The following is an 11140-nucleotide window of genomic DNA, read 5'->3' as shown; positions in this document are numbered from 1 at the left end:
AAGTGTGATATTCATATTTCGCAACCATGAAGGATGCAGGGGTTTTCGGTGGAGGAAGTAACTGTCCTTCCCTAGTTACAATTGGTTTGTCTCTTAAACCACTTCTTAATTCTACCAAACCATGACTCTTTTTCTGGTGGATAGTAATACATTTTTCCCTTCTTTCGTGTCTTACTAGTCTTTTACAACTGTACTGCTTTTCTGTCCAATCGTAGCGCGACTCACTAACGCACCAATCCAGAGCGTTTAGGTCACTTTTACAATTCTCCAATCCCAGCGCGACTTTCACTAACGCACCAATAGGGAGCGTTTACGTCACCCTGTATTTCTCCACTTCTAGCGTGGCGCACACTAACGCACCAATCCGGAGCGTTTTACAGTTCTGACCGACTGTCCAATCTCAGCGCGGTCGTTCTGACGTCAGCAGCCGCTGTGGCAGCTGCTGCTCCTGTCTACCCCTCCTTCACAAATCCGCTCAGTACGTTTGTTTCAATTTCTACAATTCTGTTAGTAACAAAAACGCCACCATTGTCCGCGTCGCTAACCAAGGAATAGCAATAGACCTTTCTCAGGAGAATTCAGTCTTTCCCGAGAGCAGCGCTTAACTCTGCCCTACTACGGAATCGTTACTTCTGTTGATAAAGTAGCACATCCCTCTACCTTACCCTTCTAACAAGCATTAGCTAACCGTTTCTCCAGAATTAAGACACATAGTTGGAGACCCAATGCTCCTGAGAAATAAAACTAGAGCTTCACAATTAACCCGAATGCCTTTACATTCACACAAGAAAAAGTAGTACATCCACACAGAATCCTGTCTTTCCCGAGGACAGCGAACAGTCTGTCCTACTACAGAATTATGACATAAGTTAACAAAGCAGCGCTTCCCTCTCCTTTGTCATTCTAACAAGCTCAGAGAATACCTATTACCTTTCCAGTGATAAGCGTTATCGGAATGCCATTTGGATCCCTGGTACTGTAGTGAATAGCTATATATATATATATATATATATATATATATATATATATATATATATATATATATATATATATATATATATATATACAAACGCAAATCCCAGAGGTTTTGCAATCTTACTCGAACTACAATGAGATGTTGGTTAATTGGAAAGACCAAGGGTTGCTAGAATGGGAGGAATTTCAAGTGTTATACTGTAAACATCCCAAAATTGCCCATTCTGTATTTGCTCCCCAAGCTGCACAAAAATAGTAAAAAACCCCCTGGGAGACCCATTGTTTCGTCGATGGGCTCACAATTAGAAACAACTTCGAAATTCATTGACCACTATCTAAGACCTTTCGTTATGGCATTACCTGCCTACATCAAGGATACCACCCATTTTCTAACTCTAATTGATGGGGTGGTTTGGGAAGAAGATATGTTACTGGTTACATTAGATGTAACCAGTTTGTATACCAGTATTCCCCATGACCTGGGGCTCCAGGCTTTGAGACACTTCCTAAGAGCTAGACACATCTCATTATTAATGCATACACAAATGTTGATCGAAATGACGCAACATTGTCTGACCAACAACTTTTTCCTCTTCAATGATGCGATTTACAGACAAATTCAAGGGACTGCGATGGGCACCTGCTTCGCCCCCAGCTATGCGAATCTTTTCATGGGCTGGTGGGAGGAGCAGGTGTCCCAGGAGTGGGACTCCAAAGGAGACAATATCGTAACATGGGCCAGGTTTATCGATGACATTTTCCTAATTTGGAAAGGCGATATACCATCCGCCAATTGTTTTGTTGAGACACTCAATGACAATGAACTGAACCTCAAGTTCACATCTCAGATGAGCAAAACTCATATTGTTTTCCTGGATGTGGAAATTGAGGTTAAAGATTCAACTCTTGTCACCAAACTACATCGTAAAGCCACTGCTGGCAACAGTCTCCTTTATGCACTGAGTGCTCACCCCTCTAGTTTAATTCAAAGCATCCCATATGGAGAACTAATACGTGCAAAACGCAACTGTAGCACAGAGGTCGAGTATGAAAAAGAGAAGCTGGTCATGTACAACCGCTTCCGTGAACGTGGTTACAGTCACAAAGTGATTAAACAAGCTGAAAGTAAGGCTGATCTACTGATAAGAACTGAATTATTGAGACCTAAACCGGTAGGAGAAGAACAAAATGAGTCAGTTAGATTTATTACCACCTTCTCCAACAGCGCCTTCAAAATCAGAAAATTGTTTAATCAAAATTGGCACATTTTATTGAGTGATGCTGCCTTGAAAAAATGTCTCAATGTCACCCCGCAGATAACATTTCGTAGAAATAGATCTCTACGAGACGAATTATGCAAAAATGCGATCTCCGAAACCAATGTGGTTAGCATTGTGAGTCTTACTGGTTTTACAACATGCAAACACTGTAAGGCTTGTGCTAACAGTAGAGATTGTAAATCCCTAACTCTCCCTAACAACAGTAGAGAGTATAAAATTAGGGGCAGTTTCTCTTGTGAAACAGACTATTGTATCTATTGTCTGCGTTGCCCTTGTGGCAAAATGTACATTGGTAGTTCCATACACCGCGCAAAGAAAAGAATTCTGGAACATCTACGTGCTATAGTGAAGAATGACGTGCAATATCCAGTGGCACGCCATTTCTTTAAAGAACACAACCAGAATGCTAAATTGCTGTCCTTTGCAGTATTCTACAGTATTCCTAGAAATGTGAGGGGTGGTGACAGGCAGCGCGAACTGAGAAGGATGGAATCGAGATTCATAATTGACTTTGAGACACTTATACCCATAGGACTAAATTCGAGTGAAGAGTTATCTGTGCACTTGTGAAGTAATGAATATTTTGATTATTTTGATATTGTCTGGATATAGTATGCTTCTGTTTTTTTAGAAAAATTGTTTCATATGTAGATTTATGAGAGATTTTAATTGCAATAAGGACATATTGTTAGTATGTTAAAGAGTTGAATTAATTCAGTAATATGTCCCTTTTTATTCTCTCTTTCACTTTTTTTAGAGTTGTTTCCCTTCACATCCCTTCCTTCTTCTCGTTCTCTACATTCCAGGATTCTTGGAATTCACATCAATTTGGGAGTTGACTGCATTTCAATGGATTAGCATGAAATTGTACACAGCATTTGTGTTTTTTTATATATCAACATATGAGTTTCTATATGTGTTGCCCACTGGGGCAGTACTCGTGATCATTTTCAAATGGGTTTATTTTTACTCAATGAATGATTGTAAATTATGAGATTGCCCACTGGGGCTCAATTGGCGTAACTCAGTTGTAGTATACAGAGTATTTGTCTAATTCAGGCTCACTAAATTGGGGTCTGGTTTATTTAAATCCAGTATTACGACATATTGGATTGCACTGTTTGAACTTTTCATTTTGATCAAATGTAATGTTCATGTGTTGACTTTTTGTTTACTGATTCTTGTAAATAATACAACACAGGCTATTGCTTGAGTGGGTGAAATTGTTTTGTTTAAAAACCATTACAAAATGGAGCCCATACTCTCGTAGTGCTCATGTCGTCAGTCCCATTTCGATGTTACTGAAACAGTATATGTAATGAGAACGAGTTCCTATTGTAATTACACCGTGAACAAGCTTATTGCGAAACGCGTTGGTGAAGGCTATCACTTGCCTGGATTAAAAACTTGTCGAACAGCAGCCTTGGGTGTCCTGGATTTCTTTTCGTGACTTTCGAAAAGGTGTGTGTGTAATATATATATATATATACACACAATGCTAAGTTAGCACAACCGCGTTAGATGTTAGAAAGCCATCTTGCCGCTTTTGCTGCCTTTGCACACGACACTGTAGTCACATGTTATTAAATTGAGAAATGCTTACTCGACTTTGCTTCACATGAGAACTGTCTTGTTGTTAACATCCCAAACAGTGAGCAGCAACCTTGGTCTGTACACAGTGTAAAGAAACAGTCTGGGTCGCTAGAGAGTGCATGTTGTGGAGTTCAGGTTGATCGGCCCACTAGTTTAGCCACTCACTGGGCTGATCTTTACGGTATGGGGTTCCCCATTCAAGCCTAGAGACCTTTTACTAGTCTAATAATACTATTCGTTTACTAGAGAAAGGAAGGTGGCTTAGATCCACTGTCATTTTAGTATGATTACTTCTTTCATTTTCTATGGTATTGTAACTATGCTGATAGTGTTGATTTTAATCGTTGGTCTGCTAATGTTAGCCAAACTGCTGCATCTTAGGACACGAGGTTAATAAAATAAACTCTTTAAACTTTTACCGTGTCTCTGTTTATTCTGTTGTGGACAGGTATGAGAATAATTACGAAACGGTATTTCTGATTCCCACCATTCCTGAGAAATATACTAAGTCGCTTGTTCTGGGTTGTCTATACATTGGGACCGCCGAGCTAAACCTCGGATAACGAATGGGACACTGATGCTGGCCGGATAAGGGGTTCTGGGGCGAGTTTTTGGTACACCACAATTCACTGAGGGCCTGGGTTCCTGCGCATAGTTCTGTGCATTAGCAGAATCCCTGCAACATGGCGCACCTAACGTTTGGTCTATTGATTTGAAACGCCTTAGTAGTGCTTGTATTAGTCCACAACGCCCTCAATCTGGTTTCCGGATAACGGGAGTGACGGTTTAACCTACCTGAACCCCAGTGCTACAGTTGATTTCGTGGATACTCTTTAGTGTGTCCTGATGGCGGTTGACATAGCCGCGAATAGCCGTGCACCTCTGCGCCGTCATTTGACGACGTATGGGGTGCCAGATGATGGGATTGCTGTAATTTTTGTGGTCAGCGCTGATGCGTCATACCCATATGAGTGGTTTTACTCATGGGTGACTTTTCCGGCGGTGGATGACAATGATACTTTTCACACCTACACTGCCACACAGCTGCCTGCGGTCTATACCCCATATAGGACACAGGAAATTCCAATCTCTGCCTGGCAGCATACTATTTGGTTTAATGGCGCCCATCCCGATGCGGTTGCACCGGCGAGAAATGGGCCCGTTGTCTATTGCAGGGGCCACATGGCCGGTGCTGGCCGGCTTTATGCCACTTCCCAGCTATCTAACGCTGGGGGTGGCTGAGTTGCGTGTACTGCACACAGCCCTGATTACGGTCCATAGGGCTTTAGTGCAGTACGTGTCGCGCAACGTGCAGGTGGGGGCACCTGCTGTTGCGGGACAACCTACGGACCACCACGCGGTGGTCATTAGTCCTGTTATGGTCAATTCGGTGGTCGGCAAGCACCCCCAGAGTAAGGATGAATTTCCTTATTGGCTTGCTGAGAAATTTGATCAATTGGAAGCAGTTTTTCAAAATTCATCTCCTGTGGAGAAACACAGGATCCTCACCATTACTTTGCCTAAAGACCTGGTCCCGGATATGGCCGATTGTGACAACTGGGGTAAGGTCTTTGCCGCGACCTATTCGAAGTGCTATGGCACTCCGTCTATGTCTGTGCTACCATCCGTCACCAAAAAGGTTCCGGAGAATCATGGTGCGGAGGCTGCTATTGAATTGGGAATGAGGCTTGTCGACAGCTTCGATGTGGTATGCTCCATGGTAATGGGCAACCTCAAATGAGATGCCATGCAGTTCCAAGTTGCAAATATGATGGACCGCGTGGATGACCTCGACAAGCCCAAAGAGTTCGCTAAAGTAATTGCGAAGGCATATAGGACCGTGCGTCGTAGTGCCTTGGGTGTAAAACCGACTGATCATTCCTGATATAGTACAGCAAACTAAGGTGAGCTCGTCTACGAAAGACGAACGCCCCAACTTTCCTAAACAAAGTTGGAGAGCTAAAAAACAGGGAAAACAGAAACAGGGGTCACGTCCTGCCTCACCGGTACAGTCGTCTACCGAACGCACATATGATCTGCGCGGTCGATCTCGTATTAAGTCACCTGATAGATTTCAGGTTTCTGAACAACGCTCTCCTCGTTCTTCACAGGAAACATCGGCTTCACAATCCGGTGGAGGAGACCGTGGGAAAGGAAGGGGTGCTCAGTCGTGAGCAGCCCCGCCAGTCGGACGGCAAAGGCAAGCAGGACGAATCTGCACGTCAAAGACCCCCGTTTCAGAAGAAGAAAGTTTCTGCACTGACAGCGAGGTATGCCTCAGATGGTACGGACGCAGCTTCAGAACCTGACATGGGCGCCAACGCTGCTAGACAGCGCAGCGGAAGTTACAGTAGTGCGACAAGCACTGCATCCATATCTGGTGACGACAGCAACTGATATATTCATGAATATTGAAACTGCTGACACTCGGGTGTCTCCCCCTGATAGACTGTATAATATAGTCATTCAAATTGAAGGTGACATACAACGTACAATTCAACGTTTTTTTTGGGATAATCTGACCACTTCCTATGATATTCTATTGGCGGAGGCAGATTGGCCCCCAGCTTCCGTTTAAGATGCTCCTAGAGGGGAGGAGGTAATCCTCCAGTCCTTTGCGCACACAGTGCCGAAGGTCCAAGCTAAAAAGTACGCCGCGGAATGGGCTCAGGTGCTAGCACCTGCATTATATCGAAATCAGGTTGGCTGGGATAAATTGTCGCCCGGCCATGAGATTCCGTTGCGGACTACGCCCCAACCTCAACCCCAATACCCCATGCGTCGAAGCTAGACCTCACGTCGCGTCGATCCTTGAACAATTGGAATATCAAGGAGTAATCGAAACATGTGTGTCACCTATGAATAATCCTTTGCTCACTGTGACGAAGCCTGACGGGTCGTACCACCTAGTTTTGGATTACCGGCATTTAAACTCTCATTGCCGGACATGTGCAGTACAAAACACCCACAGTTCGGCTCTCGTCGATAGTCTCGTGAGAAAAAGGTTTAAAACCACACTTGACATTTCAAATGGCCTTTAAAGCCATAACCTGTCCTCTCTTAGTAGAGAGTGGACGGCGTTCACCTCGGGTGGCAAACAAAAACAATTCAAAAGGTTACCAATGGGCTATAAGAACAGCCCTGGAGTCTTTGCCGCTCGCGTGGTGTCTCTCTCTTAGAGGGTGTAGACCCTGATGCGTACTCGTATGTGGATGACATTTATCTCACAGATGACGAATTGGACCCGCATCTCCGTCGCGTTGATCGCATTATTGTTTTGTTTGCAGACTTCGGTTACAAATACAACTTTGCGAAGTCTCACATTGCGGAATATACAGTATTGTTCTTGGGGTACGAACTCAACAATGAAGGTCGAGGATTGGCTCCGCACTTTCTAGAGAAGTGCGCATGCCTCCGTGCTCCTACGTCACTGAAGAAATTACAATCTCTGCTGGGTTTTCTGAATTTCGGACGAACTTACATCCCGGATTATGCCCAGCGTATCAAGCCGCTTTATGCCTTGGTACAACCTACTTTTTCCAAATCTTGTTGGCTGCCAGAGCATTCAGCTATATTGCAGTCATTGCAAACTGATCTTCTTGCTTCTAAATACTTACTGACGCGTGATAACCACACTAACCTGGTCATAAGAATTGTGCCTGGCGCAGTGGGTTTCACGTACTTAACGTTCAATGAGGGCGACACCGTCCCCATTGCTTACAAATCTCACTTGTACACTTCGGCTGAACTGCGGTTTTCCGCTGTCAAGAAAGTTCTGACGGCAGTACAGATGGTGATTCTGAAAGAACAAGTGCTGTCACAAGGTAAACGCATGTTGGTGGTAACACCCTATCCTGCCCTTGAGGCGGTGACAAAAGCAAGTGTACCGAATTCTAAAGCTTTGCATCCAAGGTGGATACAATGGGCCACTTCCTTGACATCGCCGGACGTCATATCTTTGTCGCGGCACTTCAGATTCAGGAGTTTTTACAGTATGAATTCGTTCATCCAGCTCCTCTGTCCTTGCGCCCGCTCGAGGATTACCATTGTGTCATATACACTGACGGTTCTGCGCAACCGGCAACTGGATCAAAGCACGCCTATTCAGCGGCTTGCGCAATTGTAGTCGGTACTTTCGTAAATGGAGAATTCCAGTCCGATGTCGTGCATACGCAGTCATTGGGTGATTGTACCGCACAGTTGGCGGAGCTTTGTGCTCTGGTGCTAGCGCTAGAGTTTGCTGATCCCCGAGTCACTACCCTTATAGTGAGTGACTCCTTTTATTGTGTTCAATCTTACGACAATCTACATTTTTGGAATCCGAATGACTACCATGAGTCCAAAGGTAGCACGATTTAAGCATAAACTGCTTTGGGTTCGAGTGGCAGATCTTAAAGAAAGTCTGCCTCTCGTGAATATAATTCACACTCTTGGTCACCAACGAGTTGGTGTCCATGCTGTCGGCAACAGCCTAGCTGACGAGGCAGCAAAAACAGCAGTGGCGACATACTTAGTAGCAGCAGTTACAAGATCCAAAAGTAAGATCGACGAGAACATCTTGGCAGCTATTGCTGCTACAGAGCAGGGAACAAAGCCACCGAGAGGTTTTCCTGCTCGTTACCATAATCGCTTAAGTCCTGATAAAGTCCCATTAGTGAGGATTAATGACGTTGGTGACAGATTGATTCCCAACGCGGACTGCAGACCTTCTTTGATATTAGCGGCTCACAAGGTCATGGTGTCAGCGCATGCCGGCGTTGCAGCTACTGTATCTGTTACAACAACGTTACTGGTGGTGCGGTTTGTATAAACAAGCCAGAGCTTATGTTCTTAATTGTGACATTTGCCAGCAGATTAAACCTTCAACTGCGGCGCGCCCACCACAAACTCAGTTGTACATATCCAATATACCAATGGGTTGTGTTTATTTAGATCATTGCGGTCCTTTTACCTCTGATACTGCGTACAAATAAATCTTGGTTGCAGTGGATTCGTGCACACGTTTTCTGTGGGTGTGGCCACAAAGGAGTGCTGATTCTCGCACTGTCATAAAAGATTTGCGTGTCTTTGTTGGGAGTTTTGCATGTGGTACCTTTCATTCTGATCAGGGCCCTGCGTACAAAGAAGACATGAGAAATTTGGGGGTCCAAGTCAAATTTTCGTCTCCATACCGGCCTGAGGGTAATAGTGTAGTGGAGCGAATGAACCGTGACTTAAAGCAATCTTTGACAGCCAGAGTTTTGGGTACTGGCCGGAACTGGCTGGCCCACTTGTATGACGTACAATGTGCACTTAATAATCTCCCTAGAAGGTCTCTGGGTGGGCGGACCCCATACATGATGCTCTTTGGTGTACGAATGTTTGTCCCAGACCTTGATGGTCTAGACATTGCGGCGTCAGCCGCACCCTTTGACGTAGATGAACACTGTGCTGTCTTGCAGAATCTTCAAGAAGCCAGAGACAGTCTAGCGAAGGAACACGTACCCTCCTCAGATGCTGAACTTCAGGTTCCGGTAGTCGGCTGGCTACCTCGAGTTGGTGATCTGGTCCGTGAGAAGGTGGAGAACAAGAAGGAGTTCGGCCCCTCTTATCGTGCACCGGTTCCAGTGCTTGGAGTACAGGGTACTAGAGCAGTCATTTTACCTCCACTTCCTGCTCGAAAGGATAACAGGTACATCTCGATTGACAATGTCAAACTACAGCGAGTGGCTGATAATTCTTAGTATGACTCCAGCAGTTTCTTGTCCTTCGATGCTGAGAAATTCTGTTGTGGCCCGAGGTTCTAACGCAGTGCCTGATGTTGCCGTCGAGAGGCATACCGTTACTGGTCCCTTGTTGCTACCAACACCTAGTGGTATGCTTGAAGAGGTTGAGTATGCTTATCCTGCGGATGTTACCTTGCCTGTTTTACAATCCACCACAGTTGCCCACTCACAAGACTTGATTCTCATTCAATGACTTCCATTGCCCCGTCCAAAGTTTCGATTTTTGTGGCCTGGTTCAAAAGACATTTTTTAATTCCCCCTTGGACTTACATTTGGCTGGTGCTCATATGTGTTTTTTTGTTTATGTCCATTGGCTTTGTGGTAGTGTTTTTTAGACTTATCAATGGACACTACCTGAAAGAAAGATCAACGATTCGACTAATTAATGGAACTTTGACCCCCCACTCCTCATCACACATTATGAAAAGGGACCAGACTTTTGTGAACATTACTGCCTGGCCTGTACGTGATGGGATCGCTTGGGATGCCGTAAAATTTCAAATTCATGGCCCAACTGAAGTAATTAATGTGCCAAATGTATTTTTTGTTTCTATGGGTGATGTCGTTAAGCAGAACATCCACTCAGATGACTGGGATGTTCAGGCCATAGAAGCACGGTTTTCTGATTTGAAATATTATGCTGCGTTTGATGCCGAGGATTTGTATTTAGATACTGCTAATTATGATGAACAATTTTGTTATCAACATTATGGCACGCATTTCCTACACAAAGCAAATACGTTTAGAAATGTTGTAAATTATACACAATGGGAACACTGCTCCGCCCCTAGGATGGGCAGCTCTGCCACGTTGGTGGAAAAATTCACCTATTTTTCTGATTTTAGTGTGTCAAATCCGGCCTCCTTTTATTTTAAGGTTGCCCCCGAGTCTGCTTCTAAAGTTAGACTGACACACACCAAATTGTTGTATTCCAAGTCCTTTATGGACGAGTTGGCAATTGGCGGGTATGATCTGTGGAAAGCCACTGTCGATCTTAAATCGGTTTGGGGCTCCAAACCATGGCAAGTACAGGGAACAGAAGCTTTGCATCGTGCCCGTCTTATCCCGAATCGCATGTTATTTTTAAATTCGTCCATTTCTCACACCACCTGTTTTGGATTGGCTACTTCTAAAAGATTAAATTCTCCCTCCGTTCCGGGTCTGGGTGCTTATCCCAATTGGGGTAATCATACGGATCAATCCCTTGCTATGTTGCAGACACAGGTTTCCAACACGTCCTTCAATATTTCTGAATTGAATCCGGAAGGGTGGTTGGTGTGGCAAACTAGTTCGGACTCCTGTCAACATTGATTTCTGGATTTAAAGCAGGGGTATACACAGGTTCGTGTAGACCCCCTTTTGAATCTTCTCACACTGTAACTACCTACTCAGTAGGGAAGTTATGCCAGTCTTGGCTGCAACATTCCACTTTAGCGTCTGTTAAACTTCATTTAGCACGATTAAATGACAAAATAGATTTGAATGATTTTGTTAAGGGTCCTGCAGTTGGCAGGCCCAAACGATGGG

Source organism: Triturus cristatus, chromosome 7 (genome assembly GCF_964204655.1).
Source record: "Triturus cristatus chromosome 7, aTriCri1.1, whole genome shotgun sequence".
Lineage (NCBI taxonomy): Eukaryota > Metazoa > Chordata > Amphibia > Caudata > Salamandridae > Triturus > Triturus cristatus.
Note: the sequence above shows the minus strand (reverse complement) of the source record.